We start from the raw sequence: 17,472 nt of genomic DNA, 5'->3' as shown, positions 1-17,472 counted from the left end.
AAAGTGTGCTGGGCTTAAAAGAATTGGGTGGGGGTGGGTCTCAGGAGCAGGGGAGAAGAAGGAATAAAAAGAAACTATTCCTAACATCCAAAGCAACAAAATGTGCTGGCCAGATTCAGTTGGCAGAAAAAGATTTTTATAATTTCTTTTCCATAATTTAGCCTAGCTGGATAATTACATTTAGAAAAATAAGAGAGTAACCACAGATGTATATGTAATGGAATTTTTTTTAATGCAGATATGTCCCTCATGGAATTAAAAGGGGCAATAAGAAGGCTATCATTAACTACTTTAGAACAAAAGTTGTATTCACTCCAACCAAAGGAATAATTAACATCAGTCAGGAAGACACAGAATGCCAATCTTATCCCTTGTCATTTCAGAAAGCCGCCTTGACAGTCGCACGCCCACTCTCGTTGACAGCCAAATGCATTTCTCAGGAATAGATCAGCTTCCACGGGTGGAAGGAGCGAAGTTTTCATTTCCAAACCAGAAACTCCTCATTTCATCCAAAGAGTTCAGAAGTCTGTTCGACCAAGTTGCTTTGGCTAAAGTCCTTTTGGGTTCTCTAGAAATAGTGGGAGAAAGCATCTGCTGTGCGGGCCTCAGGTTCTGCCAATGGCTGCTGGACCGACTGGGTAACCCCAGAGGAATCACTTAACTTCTCCTTCTGAAGATTCCAGAAGGGCATCGGTCCAGACCTTTTCAATACAGAGTTGGCTCCTGCCTCCTCTTGGCAATCCCTTCACTCCACATCCATCATCAGAACTCCTACTTCACTAATCCTCCAGGCTCCCTCTGTGGCTCTACGGAGCCCACTCAGATAATCCAAAATAATACGCCCAGCTCCAGGTACGAAGGTCACAGGTACCAAATCCATAGTCACAGATGCAAGGAAGTAAGACATGGTCATCACTGGAGGCCATGGCTAATCATATTTTTAGTTATGTGTCATGTGACAATGTGTACTTTTGCTGGACCCCAGGGTCCTTACCTGTCAAATTAAAAAAAAAAAAAGCATCTTGATTGAGGATCTAACTCAAATAATGAGGCTCACAGAGCAAGAGGCCAACAATCGCAACCCACATCAAACCTGAACATAAAACTATGATAACAAGAACAATGCCAAGAACTGGGAGCTTCCCTGTTCTGTATGAATTGTCTTCGTTTTTCCATTGCCCACTCCTTTCCGCCATCTTTCAGGGCAGAATGAACAATGTGGCACTCACTTTTGCTTAGCTATGATCAGAATGGGTGTCTTCACTTACGAGAAAGGGAGGTGTCTGCCAGCTTTTAAGAGGCTAAAAAGAAAGCCCACTCTGAAAAGACTGTATAAAGCTCATAGAGTTCAAAATAGAGATCAGGCCCAGGGAATGGGAAAGAAACACCGAAGAGCCTCGGACTGCACATCTCTAGTGCACTGCCCGGAAATGCTCAACGATATCCCCAACTAATAAGACAAGAAAAACTTGATTGACCGTATGATTGCTTATAACAGCAGTCTTCATCAAGAGCGAAAGATGTGGAAATGATAATTTTTTTTGCAGTAGGGAAATGACTTAATAAATAAAGCTTACATTTAAAAGAAAGAAAAAGAAATTCAAGATGTAGCGAGCTGCGGTATATTAGGGGTGATTTTGTCTTTCGTATACTGGGTTAACTTTATGTTCCAACCTATCCAGTGTTGCGCTTTGTCACAGACCAAATTCAATGTAGCTTGTCAGTAAGGTTTGTTGGTTTTACACGGAAGGAACAGGTTGAGTTTGGACCTGCCTGGATGGGGCCCGCCAAGAGGTGAGCTATCCGGTTTTCAAATCTGAGTCATACACCAGAGAGAACTCCTCCAGCTCCCATGATTCCATGGGCTACATTTAAGTGATGGTAAAAGCAAGCAGGGTTCCGAGCAATGCTAAGGTGGTCCTGGATGGTGATGATGATGATGATGATGATGATGATGATGATGATGACGACGATGACGATGACGATGACAACAACATTTAATTTCAGAGTTGAGGCAGATCAAACTTGAGTGGTTAGATAAAAATAAAGAGGCCTATCAGTGAAAGTCTCATGAATTCTCTACCACACCATTTTTGACATTAACATTCATTCTCCACACCTGGATCTACAACTTATAAACTGCGGGTTCTTTGAACTCATAACATTGACGGGAGATTCTGCCTGGAGGTAGGAAGGCTGGGCTGAGATGAAGTGCTAGCTTTCATGACATCATCCAGCATGGGAGCTAAGGATGCTAAGATCTTCCTAGGGTAAGCATACCTGGATCTTCACTGATCACTCCATTAATTAACTAGGTGGCATGGAGCAGTAGTCAGTACATGGAGTAGTAGTCAGTACATGGAGTAGTAGTCAGTTATCCTTTTGAAGTGTTGTTATTATCTGTAATGTTGTTACTGTTATTCTTAGGACCAGCAGTGGGGAAGGTTTAGGAAGGAAGATATAAAGAAAAGTACCCTGCCCTTCCTCTCTTGCTTAAAACCAGAACAATGGCCATTTTATCTTCTTTATTGTTTTTCATGTAAGACTGTATTGAGAGGATTTCACTGACTGCTAACAGGTTAAAAACTTCCTCGATTAGATGAACCTCCATAGATGAACGACGTAAGAACATAGTTCTGAATTATAGCCATCCACTTGCAAGAACTTGGAGGATGACTCAGAAAATGGGGACTTTCAAGGATGAAGATGATGTGGAAAAGCCAAGTAGAGAGCACACTCGCAGGACAGCAAGGAAGCCAGGGCCTCCTGCTTCACTGCTTCACTGCTTTAGCAAGTGCCAGGTTGCTTCCTGTGACAGTTGCAGAGAGTCAAGTGGGATGAGTACTAGACTCTACTGTTTCCTCACAGTTGAGATGGAAACTAAGGGATGGGAGCATGCGCATTCCTTTTCCACGGTCACCCTAACAACGTCTTAGAGACCATGGAAAAGGAATATCCAAAGAAAGACAGGAAAAGGTAAGGGTTGTTTTTCCACACATGGTGATGAGAATCAAAAGCCTTGTTTCCCATTCTCAGAAAAGTTGATACCTTACTCCTCCAACCTAAATAACAACGGCTTCCATGTAGAGAGTGCCACCTACTAATAATGAGCGGCACTTCCCTGCCCCCTACCCTCACCCCACCCCCCTACCCCTGCCCCCCACCCCCACCCCTGCCCCCTTAGAGAATCTGGGGCAGTTTGGCTCAGTGAGTAAAGGCTCTTGGAAGCCTGCCCCTGCCCCAACTTTTTTTTCATTTACAGAACAAAGATAAAGGGGAAAGCCAGAACTGAGTCTCCAAAGCTGTGTTTTGATCTCCATGTATGTGCCACGGTGTGCGTGTGTTGTGTGTGTTTAATTATTAACAAACATATATTCCTTTAAATCTCTCACCTGACTCCCAGTAAGTCTGGATGATTCATTTCAGAGATAGTGAAGGTTTGATGCAGAAATGCAAATAACTCACTCAGATTCTCATGACTTGCCTCAGAATGAACACAAGCCTCCCATTGTGCCCTGCTTGGCTGCAGAAGCTTCTTTGCCGCATGGGCAGACAGTCCACAGATCTTCTTGCAAGAGCCACTAGAAATGGATTCAAGACCAGAGCATTCACATCATAGTCAAATAACTCATGATTTATTCCCTCTAGCTAATTATTCTTTGTAATAAACGCATTTTGAGTAATAACAGAACACACAATTTCTTTCTTCAAAATGCCTTCTGAAGGTCAGGACTGTTAGCAGAGGTAACTATTTTCTATTTTGGTCTGGCTTTAATTTGAGTAATAGTCTGATTGAACATAGATATTTATGACATTTATTAAAAGCTTTTATTACTAATTTTGCCCAGAAAAAAATCCTAATGGAGATGTATTAGAGAATTTCCATAAAATTAATGTCCAGACTTAATGGATGTCTAAGGTATCATTATTAGCGGGAATGTTCCATACCCAAAGGATTCTTTGATTAGAGATTAGATATAGTTAGATCAGAACTTATTTAAACCTGGACAAATGCCAAAGTATCCAGAAATTCAATTTAAACACATTCTAGAGGCTAATGCTTTATTTAGGTTGAGTTTATGATGCCAAATGAAAATCAGCAGTTACAAAAATTGGATTGATTTGGTCAGCTGGCCAGTTGCAGGATGATCTGAAGGCCATGGCTCCCTCAGTTTGATTCCTGCCAATGTCTACTTGAAGCCGGTCAGTTGACTCAAAATGAATCTCCATCTGTAGAAACTGACAAGCCCAGACAGTCTCACTGGACCAAAAGAATTGTTCTTGAACAATTTTTCATTGGAACACATACTACATTGAAGGATTCTTTGAAGTCTCTTATCTTTCCCAAGGCCTCAACTCTACCACTGTAATTCTGGACAATATGAGCAAATCTCTTGTCTGCAGATTCCTTTTTGCAAATGGCATATCAAAAACAGCATGATAGTTTTCTTGTTCTCTTCCCTCTCTGTCCCTTCTCTTCCCCCATTCCCTTCCCTCTCTCCCATATTCATGGCTGGCCTCCTCTTCCTCTCTCACACTCTCTCCTCCCTTCCCAACTCCCCTTCCTATGCCCTAAATAAACCGTATACCCATCGAGTGGCTGGTACCATAGCGGAAGGGATGCCTCAGCCTGGATTCACAGAGGCACCCCTTCTGCATCACCACACGTGCCTCTACCAAACATCCCTGGCTTCCTTCCCTTTTTTTAAATAAAACATAACAGAAAAAAAAACAGCATGATAAAAGACACAATGATTAGCTTTAATTGTCAACTTGACACAGCATAGAGTCGCTTGGGTTATAATGCAGGGTTTTCCACACTGGCTCTTCCTGTAGGCATGTCTATGGGAAGGGTTGTCTTAAGATAATGTATGTAGAAGAACCCACTATAGGCAGCACTATTCCCCAGGCAAGGCATTCTAAGCTATGTAAGACTAGAAACATTGAGCTGAGCACAAGGAAAAGCATATTAAGTTCTCTCTGATTTTTGACTGTGACTGTGATGTTACTAGTCCTTTTAGTTCATGCTGCCTTGGTTTCCCCACACAGTTGAGTGTAACCTGGAATTGTGAGTTAAAACCAACCTGTTCTACCCTAAGATGTTTACAAATGTAGCATTTTATCATTGAAATGAAACTAGGTCATGGAGTTCTCCATATTTCCCCTTCCTTTGACCTTGACGTTCTGATAGGTCACCTTTCCATTCATCGAAAACCTTCAATGTTAAATGAGTATGGTAATCATTTAAAAAGGAATTTAAGTAGCTGGTAGAGTGCTTACGTAACACGCATAAAGCCCTAGGTTCAAGCCAGCACCATGTAAAACAAAGCGGGGTGATAGATGTCTTTAATTCCAACATTAAGGAGGTAGAGGCAGGATGATCAGGAGTTCAAGGTCATCCTTGGCTATGTAACAAGCTTGAGGCCAGCCTAAGCTTCATGAAACCCTGTCTTGAGGTGCCAGAGGTTCCTGGAGGTACCCTCAGAAATCCTAAGCCACTCCCAACAATTTAAAATATCCCCAAAGCATCAGAAAAATCAGAAAAAGTGTCCCAGTATTCATCCTCTTAGTACCTGAAGATAAACTTGTGGATGCTATGGCCCTGGAAATCTTGATAAGCAAAGTAGAGATCAGTAGGTCCTGCAGTTTGGGTAAGTCCCCTGGAATCCATATATTTGGATCTTAAATCCCTAAAGCCACCGATTTAGACCTATTGGAGGTGACTGGTGATAATGAATTATGATTATGAATACACAAATCTACTCATGAATTCATGGACTCCCAGGAAATGAGAGACTGGCTTCTCTATACATATGAGCTCTCTCTCTGATACATGCTGCCTCTGGGTCACCATGTCACGTGTCCTCTGTCCTGTCACGGCACAGGAAGAATGCTCTCAGCAGATCCCAATGCCACACCTATGGACTTCCCAGGCTCCAAAATCATGAACTTAATTTTTTAAAAAAAGTCTCTGTCCTTTTTATTAATTACCAGCTATAGTATCAAGGACAGAGATACGGCTGAGATAAGTGATTCCATTTTTTTCTTCAAACTACCCCAGAAGATCCCCCATTCTTCAAATTTTGATCATTACTTCCCTGTACTAAACCAGAAGCCTCAAACCAATGGCCCACAGATGTATTTTGTCTGGCTCACTACCCAGAGGCCCAAATAGCATTTAAAGCAAACTAACAAAAACTGAATTAGGTGCCAGCTCTCAGAGGTCATAAAACTTCTAGGAAACGGGTTCCCAGCTTCTCCGAGAAAGTCAGAGCGTAATACTGATGCACACACATCCCATGTGGCAGCATTTGGCATCAGTGCTCAGTCTACCGAGTCCCAGCTCCTCTCCACTGCCCCTGAATGCTGAGTCAAGATTTCCTACATTTAGATTTTCTGCTTAGCATTGCCTGTCTAGTCTCCACAGGGATTTGAACTTACACCACCACCATGCACTGACACTTTAGGCTTTTCAGAGACACTGTCTCCAATCCTTCTATACAGAGGGCATTAGAGATCCAGAGGGAGGAAGCAATTTGATCCAAAGTACCCAGTTGTAGAGCTGGGGCGGGATAGGCTCCGGTTCTTGCATTAACCCATTGTTTCCATTCCACAGGGATCAGGCTCTCGGGCTCTCCAGCCTTCATTTCCAAAGGCAACCCTGACTGTGAACCTGGCACCACAGCCAGGTGTTTAACAATGTGTGATCCTCATCCCAATCTCAGAACTTTGATCCAAATTGGTTGTTTGTGATAATCCCATATTATGAATTAGAACATCGATAGGTTAAGAAACCAGCCCAATGCTACAATGGAAGGGAGGGCAGATCTACGACTGACATTCAGAGCTCTGCATGTCCATGAAGCCTCACCTTCCTCTGCCTGTGCACACACTCATGTGCACACACTTCAACCAATTTGTCAACCCCTGTCCCATTTTCTGCATTGCTCTGGGCAGATGCTCTCACAAAGCCTATGCTCCAGGGGTGTCACTAGCTGCCCCATCACCACAAATATTTGAATCTTATGAAATCCCACTTTACTATATGACTTAACAAGCAAAATATTCTGCTTACATATTCTGCCAAAATCATGAATTTTTCTTCTCAATCCAGATACTATCTCCTTGTGTGCATTCTGTATATATCCCTACTTTGAATACAAATGAAAGCCAGACAAAAAAGACAACAGGGTGAGAGCCAGGTTTTCATTCTCTCAGGGATTTGGGCAGAAGATCAGAACGTATAACTATTGCTTGTGTCTATTCCTCCATGTACAAACGCATCCCTACCTCTTTGGCAATGCTTGTGCAGACACTGACACATTCATGGGTTTCCTCCCAGCCTCCTTCTTTGCCCTCAACACTGCCATGTAATCTTATCATGTGGTCCATGCAAAAAGGGAAGGAAACAATTCGTGGAAGACAATTCTCTTCTCTCCCACGAGAACTACAGGGCCCTTTCCTTCAGATTTCCACTCAGTCAATCTGCTGATGGATGCCAACAGACACCAGGCAAAGATCCTAGAAGCATCCATGTGGAAATGGATCAGAAGAGGGTGCCTGATTACATCCTACCCAGAAGAGAGCTCCTCTTTGCCCAGGAAGTAGACAAAGTTCCAACATCCTCCTGGTGATGAGCTCATCTGATCTCTTTGTGATGAGAATGGCTCCAAGCCCTCAGCTGACAGCTGCTTCAGCCCCAGCACAACTGCTGAGCCCACAGACCACAAGCACCCTCGTCCTTGGCAATGCGGATGCCAGAGCCCAAGGAAGGCACGTGGAAGGAGGGTGCATGTGGCTTCTGGAGTCATGCCACAGTCACCTGTGCTGACTATGGGTTTCTCCAAGCAGCGGAAGTCTCTCTGAAGCCCTGAGTATGGGAACACAGAAAGTGCATCAAGAAGGAAGCCATCCAGTTGTTTCCCTGCCTCAATAGCAAACCCTGGAAAGAACGCATCTCCTGAATCATTGCAAATTCATCAAACGCCCATTGAGAAATCAGACAAGAAGTAAGCAGCTTACAGGCTCCGCCAAACGCATCTATCCATTAAGCAATGCTGGCCCTTCCATGATCACTCCATGTGTTATCCTTTAGATTGACATTTTAATTTTTTCCCTACATGTATGCACCTAAAGCTCAGGCTTCAGGACAGTACAAACCTAAAATTCACTTCATTTTGAATATTACATTTTCCTACCACTCTCTAGGCCTAGGTCATTTATTTACTGACAACATCTTTAGGTTGTTCCTTTGAATAGCCTGGAAAGAGATGGGATCAGAAATGCTATGTCCAGGGGTAGGCAAGGGCTAATGCTTGAGCATATATGTATAAAAGTCCTAACACAAGTATAACATACAGAAAAGCACTTGACCAAGTGCTTAGACTTGGTCTTTGATTTTAATCTATTATAGTTTCAAACAATGTTATAAAAGTGGCTCATTCTTCCAATGACAAATGTGTATGTTAACAAAGACTTGCTTTTTAAAACCCTTAAACACTCATTGTGAGGGTCACGAAGCTCTGGGAAACTTTTAGCTGATGCTCAAGTAATTCTGCATAGATGGAGCAATTCTAACTTCAAGTTTATATACAAGGAAACTGAACACATGTGTCCACCCAGATGTTTACATTGCGGTGCTTACAGTGCCAATATTCACATCAGCCAAATGGGAAACAACTTAAATGTCCACCAGCAGAGGAATGGATAAACATAAGGTTATGAGATCTCCAAAGTGTGTGAGACTTGGCAATAATGACGCACTGACTGGTACTAAGTATCCCTGCAATGGGAAAACACTGTGCTAAGTGAAAAAGAGAGTCACGGAAAGCGAGATACTGTAGGACTGTAGGACACAGTCCGTAGGGAAGTCTGAACATGGAAACCTGGAGACACAGTAGACTGACAACTGTTTGGGGCTAGGAGGGCCACAGGAAAGGAGAACAAATCTAAGTGTCTTGATGCTTCTTCTTGAAGTGAGAAAACGTTAGGAAACTGAGTGTAGTGGTAACTAGTTATTTCTGTAAATGTACTGCCCAGCCGCTGAACTGTACACGTTAAATGACTGAATTGTACAGAATGTGAATTGCATCTCAAAGCTGTTTAGAAAAGCAGATTTTTCCATTAAAAAAAAAGAATTGGTTTTACCTGTTTCACTAAAGACAAAATATTAGTGGAGTCCCAATAAAGGCTGTATGAAAAACAAGGACACAAAGGAGAGATGTTTGATTCCATTTTCTATTTTGTGATTGCTAACAATTGCTGGCTCAATAAAATGGCATTTGTATTATTACAGGAAAAAGCTCTGGAGACTGATTTTAAAAATACTTACAAAGTCAAGAGTAATAAGAAAATAGTCGGAAGATTTCGAGATGGGTGTTATTCAAAAGAGACACAAATTAAAAGTGATAAGAGAGATTTTCTAAGACTAAGAAAATAACAACTAGGAAAACAGACAGGAGATAAATAACTGGACTCGTCAAGTAATAAAAACTATATAGTAAAGGCCTTTCAATTTTACAGCAAAGAAAGCAAGAGCACACACAGCAAATAAATAGCAAGAATAACAGTCAGGAGCCAGGGAGATGGTTCACTGTTAAGAGCATGTAATGATCTCGCAGGGGGCCTGAGTTCACCTTACATTGACTGTATTGGGCCAATCACAAACATCTGGCCCTATAGGCACCCACATACATGCAGCAGACACCCAGGCTGCATACACATATACACCAACAAAAATTTTTTTACATATACATTTAAAAAATAAACATCAAATTAAAATAATTTGAATCCCATCAACAGTATCTCAAAATCACTACATACCTGTGAGCCAAACTTTTCAAGGAGACTTCTTACATGAAAGCCACAGAGAGCATAGTAACTTCAAATTCGGCATGAGAGGAAGTAAAATTCCTCTATCTCCCAAAAGAAGAGGGCACAAAAAAATGTAACCAGGACTAAAGGCTTTAGTGCAGAAATGTAAAATAGATAGTGCACCTTATGGGGGAGGAAGAAAAAAAGAAAAGAAGCTGAAACTATGAATGCACATGTTTTATAATCACAAAACTAGTAATCCTTTAATTTACTGATCTTCATAAGATGAAGAAAGGTGCTTGTGGTGGTTTGAATGTGTGGCTCAGGAAGTGGAACTATTAAGAGGTGTGGCCTTGTTGGAGTGAGTGTGGCCTTGTTGGAATGGGTGTGGCCTTGTTGGAATGGGTGTGGCCTTGTTGGAATGGGTGTGGCCTTGTTGGAGTGAGTGTGGCCTTGTTGGAATGGGTGTGGCCTTGTTGGAATGGGTGTGGCCTTGTTGGAATGGGTGTGGCCTTGTTGGAGTGGGTGTGGCCTTGTTGGAGGAAGTGTTTCACTGTAGGGGTGGGCTTCGAGACCCTCCACCTAGCCATGTAGGAGACAGTTTTCTCCTGTTTGCCTTCAGAACAAGATGTAGAACTCTCAGCTCCTCTAGCATCATGCCTGCCTGAAAGCTACCATGCTTCCTGTCATGACAATAGACTGAACTTCTGAAAGTATAAGCCAACCCCAGTTAATTAAATGTTGTCCCTTATAAGAATTGCCGTGGTCATAGTGTCTCTTCACAACGATGGAAATCCTAAGCCAATGCTGTACAGTGCTCACCTGTTATGCTATCCAAAGGCATCAGTTCCATCTGTTTGCTGTGCTAGAAAGATATTTTTTTTAAATAAAATCTTTCTTCTAATTGTCTACCAGCACAAAATTAAACTCAGATAGCAAGCCATGTCTGTGTTCAGCATTTTGTAGGATGGCTGTACACATGCGTAAAATGCAAATCGAAGTAACTTCAGAATCTAAATGATTCAAACACAGAGGTATTTTCCATTCTTCAAAGCAATTTTCTACTGCCTTTTTACATAATGTGGAGGTTTAAATATAGTGTTCAGATGCTCTTCCATTTAAATAGAAAAGTGGTACCTACAAGGAAGGCAAAGACTAATACCAAAACATACCTGTCAAGGGGTATCACTTGACCTCAGAGAGTTCCTGATGCCATCATCTGGTCATTTCAAATATGTTGAGTTTTTTGATGCTGTTAGTATCAACTACTGGGCTTTTTTAAAAGTTATAATTGTTGTTATTTGGGTTGCAAGCTATAGAGAAAGTGATGTTCACATAAGTTGAAGCACTATCATGCAAAACTCAGCAGAACTCAAAGTGCGGCAATGAAAAGCCAGGATGACACGTCCTTCTCCGTAAAAATCACCATCTAAACTGCTGTGGTTTTCCTTCAGTATGTTGCTAACTCAGCTTACATGGTTGTTGCTGTCTGCTGACAGAATTCTTCATTTTCAATTCTGGGTTCTCAACAGCAGGTTAATTAGGCCTACATGGGATAGGGGTCTTCGTGAGGAGTCCATTCCCGTGTTTTTCTACAACATATTAACCGAGAAGAGAGATCTGGGGTTGGTGAGCAGCTGCACCATGAGGAGTTACTATCAGAGGATCCTATGTCTCTTCACAACAACACTGACAACACAAGACTTACTTTTCTTCTTTGCTGTCCTTCAAGTGCTCAGGAGAGGCAGGATGAAGCATTTGCTTTCATACCGTCTTGAGAACTTGTTTAATGTGTTGAGATAAACTCACACTAGTGACCCAAGTGAGCCTCCAGTTGACAGTCCTCCTGCCTTGGTTTCTCCAATTTGAGGAACAAGCATATACCACCAACAGCTAGTTCATTCCTGGTAAGTTTCGTATGAGCTCTGACATGTCTGACTAAAGTTCATAAGTCTTGTCTGTGTAGACCAATGAACTTTTTACAGTTAACATACCTATAGAACTACTAAGCATGATTTAAAAAAAGTTGTTAAAGATCCTGAAAGTCCCATTTGTGTCATTATTACTTTCCAAAGACTTCCTTTGGCTTGTACCACTATACATCACTTTTAAAAAGTTGAACATTATATAGCATCATATCCTACTGAATATTTCCATGATTTGCCAGCCTTTATTCAATCTTTCATGTGTAGCTATAATTCACAAGAAAAGTTTCTTACTCTCAATAGTCACCTATGTCTGCAGCATAATGTATATGTCTGTCTTCTGATTAATAGGTTCTTGAGTTATCTAATCTGTCACAACTAGAAAACTTCAAATATTCTAAGACACTATTATAAACATTCTTCTGCATATCTTGATTACCATAGGCACTTTCTATTGGAGAATGGATGACTGGGTCATACTGATCAGTGTCAGTCAATTTTATCAATTGGTGTCCCATAGAGTGGTAGATGAACCCCACTGCAACAGAACTCTGCCAATATTTGACATTACCAGGATTTTGGGGGATGAGAGGCTATTTGTTCTAGATTTTAGCTAGTCTGGCAAGTAGTGGGCAATAATACCTTGCTAGTTTCATTGTTAGTTACTTTCGGTTACTATAACAAAAACCCCAGGATAATCAATTTATCAAGAGAAAATAGTTATTTTATCTCAGAGTTTTAGGGGTCTTAATCCATGGCCCTTTTGCTTTGGGCTATGACTAAGCAGTTGCTTATAAAAGAAGGATGTGGCAAAACACCTTCCCTTATAGTAAGAAAGTAAAATGGGTAAACACTCTCCCATTAAGAAACTACTACAAGTTAATAAAAAAAAAATAAAAGAAAGAAAGAAACTACTACCAACAACATAGACTCCCCAGTAGGCTCCACCTTGTGAAGGTTCCACCCCACCCTCATCACATTACAGACTTGGAACCAAGCTACTAACCAATAACCATGGAAAGAGTTAAAACACAAACTACCGCCTCCTCTTACGTTGGACATATTTCTACTTGCTGGTCTTTTGATAAAAATTCTTGAGTTGGTTTTTAAAGTTGCCATTGTACCCCAAATTTATTGATTGACATTCTACTTGTGACTGTATTTGGAGATAGGCCCTTAGAGACTTTGAAAGAGGTGAATAAGGATAAATGGGTTTAAAAAAAGTAGAATCTTGAACATATGGAACTTCTGTCCTTGTGAATGAGGAAGCAACCAGAGAGTGTTGTCAACTAAGTGAGTACACAATGAGAGGGCACACCCTTACCTGACATCATACCCTGCCAGAACCTGACCTTGAATGTACAGCATTCAGCATTATGAAAAAGAAACAATTGTTGTTGTTGTTGTTGTTGTTATTGTTGTCATCAAAACCATCTAATCTGTGACATTTTGCTAAGACAGCCCAAGGAGATTAACACAGGGAATCTTTAGATTTTTAATTTCTTTTTAATGATTTATTCTATTTTAAAGATGTGTGTGTGTGTGTACAGGGAATGACCCCGTGTGGGTATATGCATCTAGGTGCAAGTGTCCCTGAAGGAGAGAAAGGATATTGGATCCCTTGGCACTGGGGCTAGCCATCCACCACAGGAGCTGGGAGACAAAGTTGGGTCCTCTACGAGAGTTCCAAGTGCCTCTAACCACTGAGCAATTTCATCTCCCAGAACTCTCAGAAATGTTGTTGTTGTCATTTGTTGATTTGTCTGTCTAATTTGAAAAAGGGTCCTTCCTAGGACTTTGCTCTGCAAACATTTGTATTCAGTTGCTTGACGTTTCAATTTCTTAACAATATTTTCGATGCACAGAAATTCTTAATTTCAATGTATGTCAACTTAGAAATCTTTTGTTTTCCGGTTCTCAATTCTCACACCCCCTTTATAAAATTTGTCCTTGGAAAGCTCGTGAGATAGCCTTAAGCACCCTCTCCCAGCAGCATACACTTCCCAGAGTTCAGTTAATGTTCAATCTGTGTTTGATTCTGTGTACAGCCCGAAGAGGAAAGGTGGCTAGCCAGCTGAAGCGATGCACTGGGAATGACCATCTGTCACCACTGTGACTTCATGACATGGGAATTACAGATCAGGTGACGTCTAAGAAAGCATATGTTCAGATTCCATTCTGTTTCATTGCTCTTTGTAACATCGTCCTATTTTCGTCCATTCATTTTAATTGAAACTATGACATATACAGTGTCTCTGAAGTCTCCCTCCTTCTTTACTCTTGATGTTGGTAATCTGTGTCTGTGCCCTTTCTTAGTTTCTTAGGGGGTTCTCAATTCTATTAGTGACTTCCAGAATGAAACTTTGGTTGGTTTGTCCTTTGTATTTAATCAATTTCTTGATTTGTCTCCATGTTCTTGCTTCAACCTCCTTGGCTTTTAATTTTCCCTATGATTATTTCTTAAAGCTTCCAGGGATATTGTACAACATCTTTACCTACCAGATATTTCTCTTCTCCAGTATGTTCACTAAAGGCTGGGGGCTTCCCTCTCATTCCTCAGCTACTTTTCTTCCAGACATTTTATGTTGTATCTTTACCATTCAGTGAAAAAGTATTAGTTTTCATCTTGATTTCTTCAGAACCAATGGGTTACTTAGAAATGTGCTACATCACTTTAAATTTTTCAAGGTTTTTCTCATTACCTTTTAGTACTTGTTGTAAAATTATAAAAAAAATAAAAGGCTGTCTTTTACCCCCACTAGATCCAGCACCAAGATATCTGGTAGATATCTTGCCAGAATCACACATCCCAATTCCGTGGCGGCTTAGTGTCCCAGTCGCCACATACTTTCTTAAACTTAATTCACCACAAGAAAGAACACACAACACAATAACCTCTGATCCAATTGATAAGATATAATTGCCCACCTAAACATACAAAGCCCTGTACACATCCATCCCTTAAGAATATTCATAACGACCTGTAAATACACAGAGTGGAATCTTAATGCCAGCCTCCATGTTCTCTCCGTGGCTTCTCCTGCAGTCTCCTCCAGGCTCCTGTCTCCTCCCATTCCAGTCTCTTCCTCTTCCCTCAAACTTTTCTTCTGCTCATCCTTCCTTCTCATCCAATGACAGGCCTCATTCTACCTTGTACCCACCCTCACCTGTATGACAATCCGACAAGTACTTACTTCTAGCTTAATTTCACTGTGGCTGAAAATGTGTCATATGCCACTGTAATCTTTTAAAATGTGTCACTATTTGCTTTATCCCAGAAAACACGATCCATGTAGGTGAAGAAGTGTTCCATATATACTTGAAAGATAACCAAGAAAATAACAGGTAGCATCTCTTTTATAGCTTTACAAAGATTTTTATCTGGAGATTCTCACAGTTGTGTTTGAAACATTATATCAAAACAATTGCTTATCTAATATTTGTAGCTACTTATTTTTCAAATCAAATTTTGAAGACAAATTTGTCACTATCTCCTTTACCTCATTGTAGATATTACTTTATATGTTTAGTGGCCATATAATGAGATCTATAGAAATTTAGAATTATGCTTCTTTGCAGTTACCTCCTCAAATCTCACTAAGAGCCCTCATTTAACCCCAGAAATATATTTTGAGGCAATGTCTCATTATGTATCCTTGACTGGCCTAGAACTCACTATATAGACCAGGCTGGCCTCATATCCGAGCTTCACCAGCCTCTGCTCTCTTTTTTTTTTTTTTTTTAAAGATTTATTTTTATTTATTTATGTATGTGAGTACACTGTAGCCGTCTTCAGACACACCAGAAGAGGGCATCAGATCTCATTACAGATGGTTGTGAGCCACCATGTGGTTGCTGGGATTTGAACTCAGGACCTCTGGAAGAGCAGTCAGTGCTCTTAACCGCTGAGCCATCTCTCCAGTCAGCCTCTGCTCTCAAATTCAGAGATTAAAGGTGTGTGCCAAGCTCGGCTACACATATCTATCTGTTCATCTCCTTTGTCTGCTATCGGTATAGACATTGCAGATCATCCCCGGTGACTGTATACACCCTATTTTCTTTCTGATGTTCTTCCAGCTCTTCAGTATCCTGATATTTAACGAACAGCTCTGGTAATCGACACAGAACATAAGCTGGGAGAATGGGACACGGGAACTAATATTAACTCGTTTCAAATAAAATAAATAAAAGTAACATTTCCCGTGCACCTGAGCTCATCAAGTATGTCCATATTCACTGTACCTGGACGTGGGTAGAGTTCTGCAGCTAATAATAGGGAACTCGGGAGTAATTACTACAGCAAAACAGTTGAGAGCTCAGCTTCCCTCCCGGCTCTTATAGACCTTCTACTAGCAATGGCCAGGACAGGTGTTTCACATGCTATTAGCTAAAATCCGAGAAAGTTGTAGCTCTGAGATCAGCACGGGGAGATGGAGTTCTCTGAAACCACAGCGATTTGTTTGTCTAACATAATGTGTGTCCAATAGCAAAGACATAAATTTAAAGGGAAGAAATGTCCCTGATATCATCCTCTCATAATGAATAATTGATTATCTCCCAGCCATGTGAATTTTTAATTCACAAACCTCATATCTGACTCCATGTTTGATTCAAACTGTAAAGAGATTCTATTTATAGTCATGACACTGTCAATAATGCTTCTGGCATTAAGTACTGGACTTACCTGATACTTTTTACACCATCACTAGGGTGACCAAACCTTTGTGAATGGTATAACAAAATTCAGAAAACTCTTCTTTCTTAAGATATAATTTGATATAAAAAATTCACTGAAAAGTAGCAATTTTTCAGCCTCTCTAGTCGTGACACACCAAAGCAAACCCACATTCATTCTCATTCTCTCTCTCTCTCTCTCTCTCTCTCTCTCTCTCTCTCTCTCTTTCTCTCTGTGTGTGTGTGTGTTGTGTGTCTCACTCTCTCTCTCGCTTGCTCTTTCTCTCTCTGTGTATGTATGTATGTGCACATGTTCACCACGCATGCGAACATGTGTGCGAGTGATGTGATTTTAAAAAGACCAGGTGATCTATATAGATTTATTTTGTAAAACATTATGCCCAGAAATATTTGAATGCCCTAAGTTTGTCAAGGCAGCTGGATGGTAAAATGTTATAACCTCTGAAGTCAAGAAATTTAAATTTATAGTCACCACATTAAGCATAGATGTTAAAGCATTAAAGTTAACACCACACAGAGTCATATAAAATATTGCATGTGCAAAGGGGCTGAGTTACGTTCATACTGGGAACCATAATTTAGAATTTCCTGACTTCTGAACATGTAACACATCACAGTAATTGATCTAACTCCTTGGAGCTAATATAAAATACCTTGTTAACATGTTTTCTGTCCAATTCTTTCATCATTTACCGTTTGGCTCTTGGAGAAACAATTCATCATGTTAGAATGTTTTCACACACCTGCACAAAGCTCTTACAGCAATGGAAAAGTCAGTGCAAGCAGCACTGAGTGAAAAGATTTGTAAATCACTTAAGAACACTGTAAGCGTGGAGTCTAGATCTGGATCGTGCAAAATGATATTTAGCCTTGGGTATTAGTACTGTTTCCTTTGCCTTGACCTGAGGATGGCTTCGTGATTCTGCTGCATACTATGTGTACAGGGAACTAATGCACGTATCCATGCAGAATATAGATGGCCAGTTTGCAAAGCTGAAGTAACAAGCAGAAAAAGGGGGAGGATAGCTTATCTCATGGT

The 17,472-nt window shown here is 40.8% G+C and overlaps 1 long non-coding RNA gene across 7 annotated transcripts in view; it reads right to left on the bottom strand.

Moving 5' to 3' along the window:
- Positions 1 to 208: 208 nt before the first annotated feature.
- The window catches only part of LOC148003798 (uncharacterized), a 188,844-nt gene continuing 171,580 nt past the window's right edge, over positions 209 to 17,472 (bottom strand). For 3 of the 7 annotated variants that reach the window (XR_015629177.1, XR_015629184.1, XR_015629176.1), the window contains 2 exons: positions 3,485 to 3,581; positions 209 to 994 (listed from right to left, as the gene is read on the bottom strand). This is a non-coding gene — a long non-coding RNA (uncharacterized LOC148003798). Of the gene's footprint in view, positions 2,025 to 3,392; positions 3,582 to 11,288; positions 11,406 to 17,472 lie in introns of those variants that run through there. The other 4 variants (XR_015629174.1, XR_015629175.1, XR_015629173.1 and 1 more) reach the window with 4 other exon arrangements.

Source organism: Rattus norvegicus, chromosome 9 (genome assembly GCF_021556685.1).
Source record: "Rattus norvegicus strain SHRSP/BbbUtx chromosome 9, alternate assembly SHRSP_T2T, whole genome shotgun sequence".
Taxonomy (NCBI): domain Eukaryota; kingdom Metazoa; phylum Chordata; class Mammalia; order Rodentia; family Muridae; genus Rattus; species Rattus norvegicus.
The sequence above is the reverse complement of the archived record's forward strand: the minus strand, read 5'-3'. Positions and strand labels throughout refer to the sequence as shown.